The sequence below is a fragment of the Kryptolebias marmoratus genome, linkage group LG22, assembly GCF_001649575.2.
Source record: "Kryptolebias marmoratus isolate JLee-2015 linkage group LG22, ASM164957v2, whole genome shotgun sequence".
Classification (NCBI taxonomy): Eukaryota; Metazoa; Chordata; class Actinopteri; order Cyprinodontiformes; family Rivulidae; genus Kryptolebias; species Kryptolebias marmoratus.
In genome coordinates, this window is record NC_051451.1 from 3,919,755 (window position 1) to 3,923,978 (window position 4,224).

General features: G+C 40.8%; 1 long non-coding RNA gene across 1 annotated transcript; it reads left to right on the forward strand.

The window, feature by feature from the left end:
• Window positions 1-474: 474 nt before the first annotated feature.
• On the forward strand, window positions 475-3,333 carry LOC112451490. The gene is made up of 4 exons (XR_003040319.2): window positions 475-658; window positions 2,380-2,470; window positions 2,761-3,193; window positions 3,277-3,333. It is a non-coding gene; the product is annotated as an uncharacterized LOC112451490 (long non-coding RNA).
• The last annotated feature ends 891 nt before the right edge of the window (window positions 3,334-4,224 follow it).

Below are 4,224 nucleotides of genomic sequence, written 5' to 3' on the forward strand. Positions count from 1 at the left end.
TTGCCCCCCTTAGTCTCCACATATTTTTCTCCTCTGGTGCTGCCCCCTTTTGAAGTTCAATAATCTTTTCTAGTGTGAGTTTGTCTTTTATCTCTTCCTCAGCTGTGACTGTCATCATGAGCGGAGAGTATCCTACTGCTGTTTTAGCTGCGCTGTCTGCTGCTTGGTTACCTTGAGCGATGTAGGAGTCACTGCTGTCATGTCCTTTACATTTTATTACTGCCACCCGTCGGGGTAGCAGGAGAGCTTCAGCCAGCTCTCTCATGTCTGTCTCATGTTTGATTGCTTTACCTCCTGATGTCAAAAACCCTGCTCTCAACCACTGGCAGAGCTCCACGTGGACAGCTCCCACTGTGTAGGCTGAGTCAGTGTAAATATTCCCTTCATTTCCTGCTGCAAATTTTAGCGCTTCTACCACTGCTCTTACTTCTGCTCTCTGCGCTGACGGAGCCCCGTCCAGCTGNTGCTGCCTTAAGCACCCTTTGTCCTGTCTCTGTTTGCTCCACTACTGCATACCCTGCCTTCAGACCCTCAGTCGGATGTCTATAACAACAACCATCTGTGAACAGTTATCTTACCTGCGTCCCCTGGAGTGGGCCTGCTTCCAAATCTGGTCTTACTTTTTCCAGTTTTACCACTAGCTCTTCACATCGATGAGGTTCGTCTTCTGAAACACAGTCTGCCATGTTTATACCTTCATGTGTGAATGTGATGTTGGGAGCCTCCAGGATTTTGGAGAGTCTGTGTTGTCTCAGAGAAGTCATTGTGAAACACTGAGAGTTCACATAAGCCACTACACTGTGTTGTTAGCACTTGTAGTGCATGTCCCATGACTATGTGTGCTGTCCTTTGAATAAGTTTAGCGATTCCAGCTGTGTGTTGTGTGCATGGAGGATGTCTTTTCTCCATATTGTCTAGCATAATGGATAGATACTGTAGTACCTTCCTCTCTCCCCCTTTTCTCTGGAACAAACCCCATTTACTGCTAGTTTTATTACAGAGACATCCAAGAAGAAGGGCAGGCTGTAGTCAGGCAGGGTCAGCTCTGCTGCTGACGCCATCTGTTGTTTTAGCTGAATGAAAACTTCCTCAGCTTCCTGAGTCCACACAAGGGGACTGTTCAGGTTTCTCATACCCTGCTCTTTAACGAGGTTGCATAGAGGTTGTGCCAAATCAGTGTATGCTGGCAAATATCCTCGACTGTACCCTGTAAGACCCAGGAATGAGAGCATGTCTTTTACTCGTAGTGGTTTCACACCACCACAGCCATTTTAGATATCACGTTAGTCTCCCACATTTTGTTTTGCATGCACACACCCCAGCTTTCCTTCTTGGCCCATATATCTTTACCCAGAAGGAATAAGTTATTCTTTGAGACTGTACAAATCTGATATAAAGACAGGAGTAAACAAAGTTTAACAAACACCTTTTCCCTATAAAATTGCACAAATAAACAGTTACCATTAGTTAGTAGCTGCAAAAATATAGAAAAGTAACATACATTAACAGGTATAGTTAACTCCAAACTTTCCTCCAAATAGCAGGACTTTAGCACGCACTGTCTTCTCTGTTTCTTTTCTCGTGGGACATTTTATTTCAATCCAGCTATTTTCGTCTTCAAGATCAGACTGGGTGTCACTTGACTAAATTGTTCGTAGTTACCAAAAATGGCTGATGTACTTTCCACTTTTAATGTTTTATTAAATAAATAAAAAATGGCGAACTGGAACAACATTTTGTCCTGCTAACGTGTAAACCTGCATCCACACGAGTAAGCAAACCGGACGCGACTGACGAAAACCATCTGCAGCTCTGATTGGTTATAAGTGAACAACAAATCTGTGACGCTTGATTGGTCGGAGACTAAGTGCCAGCGCCGAGCTATTCAAAACATTCAACAGACTGTTTAATACAGACTGTGATTCAAAATTATCATGACATCAAAACGAAAAATTCAGCGACATTTGAATTTTGAGGAGACTCAATTTAGAATGCCAAGAACAACAAAATACAGAAAACCTCAACAGAGAAAGGTAAACAAAAATACATATGGTTAAATTCAGTGATTAGTTTTTCCATCCCACCAGAGAAATACAGAAGGCATCACTCTATTTATACAGGCTATGGTTGTAATGATTTTTTTATTTTTTACAATTCCCCAAATAGCAATGTTATATCAACAGCATTTTACTTATTATTAACTAACAGACAGAACTGTAACTGACAGAAATTACATTTACAGCTACATTAACTTTGATTTCCTCAACATAAAAACTCTCCTCTTTTCTATGGGGTAGGCTATTATAAATAGACAGTTCTTACCTTGATAGCACTGCTTATTTTCAAGTTTATTCCATAAAGTTTGAACTGTCTCTCCAGAAACGGGACAAAAAAACATTCTACAAGAGATTAATCTTTAGAACATCAATTCCTAGAACATCTGCTTACAGAAGAAAAGTTCTTGAAAAAGGTATGTTGAATAAATACATGTTTATCAAATGTTTAGTGTTTTTCTTTTGTGAGAGGGAGAGGTGGATTATAGAATTCTGATGTTCACACAAATGTTAGAGGCTGGATGGCTTCAGGCTATATGCCATATAGCCAGACTTAGAATTATAGCTTCACTTAGCTCTGTGCACCAGACTGGGTTGGCAGGATGTTTATCCAAAGACCTTTAGATTACATTGCATTTCATCTATATCTAAATACCGCTTATTTTGTACAACTGAAATGCACTCAATGGCTTTACATTTGTCCTAGATTCATCTCACAGATCATGGTGATTCAGATTCCATGGAGCTGTAGTGATCTGTGATTTTCTGCACTTCCTGGTGGGCATGGCCGGCTCCTCCTGCTGGTGGAGTTGGACTTTTCCCCTGCACACCTGAAGGAGATGAGGCATCAGATGGACTGGTGTATTTAAGGCTGTGGTGGGAACCAGATCAGCGCTGGAGCATTGCTTACCGTGTGTGAGTTTCCTGCCTGCCTGAGAATCCAGTCTGGTCCCGGTTCTTTCGTAAAAGCCCAGCCTTGAAGATGGTTCACTGATGTCCTCCTGTTCCCTTCATCTACACTCAACTCTGGAAAGCTCAAACTGCCTGGTGTTTTCACCCTGGACTCAAACACAAGAAAACTTTCGCCTGGGAAGTAATCACAGATCCTACAGCCAATGCAGAACCTCACCTGACAATTAGTAAGCCTAAAATCAGTTGTTTAGTTTTTGCTCGTTTTCAGTCTCGTCATATTACTTACCGTTTTCTTCTTTCGTATTTTCAGATCTCGATCCCGTTCCGTATATTCTTTCGTTCACTGTAAATAAAACCACTTGCCTAATATCTGTCTCCTGTAGTCTGTCTACCACCAAGCTGTTGCGCTCCTCGACATCTCAGAATCGTGACAGGAGCAAGATGGAACATCAGACAAAGAAAAAAGTTTTGAGTAGAGAGAACATGAAAGTGAAGAAGAAGATGGAAATTTACAAGAACACAGAAAGGAAGATGTTGGAAGTGGACAAGAGGAAGGAGTGGTAGAGGATGGAAGTCGGCAAGAACAGAAAGCAGGAGAAGAGAGAAGCCCAGACGGAAATCAATTGATTAAATGTACAACCATGTAAATACAGGTTATTGGTGCACTCTGTTAGTTTACGTTAAATGTGTATGTCATCTGTCCTAATAGAACAAAATTGTCATTGATATTTCTGCTTTTGTTTCATATTGTGTTTTACATGTGAATGTAATGAATATTGTATTCTATTACAGAAATGCCATGATGATGACCCAATTTACCTCAGTGTTTCCCTCATTAAAGGACAGAGTCTGTTGTTACTCATGTCATATGTACTGAGGCACAATTTGACGGGAGTAGTGCTTGAGGATCTTCTTGCAATGTTCAATGAACATTTCCCTGGCTTGATGCCATCAACTTCATAACTTTTTTCACGAAGCCTATGGAAAGTTTGGCCAGTATGTGCCCCATTTTATTTTATTGACCGTGAAACCTACATGGGACCCAATGACACAACTTCAAAAAACTGTTCTTCTAGTAAGGCTGAATTTGACATTGAAAAAACCTAAGGGTTGGATCTTATTTTCTTATACTTAATATATCAACTCAAATAGTGGACATTCTGGAAAAACCTGACACACAGTTAAATTACAGGGAATCAATTCCAGGAACTGTTTCAGATATTCAGTGTGGAGCAGAATATGAAAAGCTCAAGCAGAG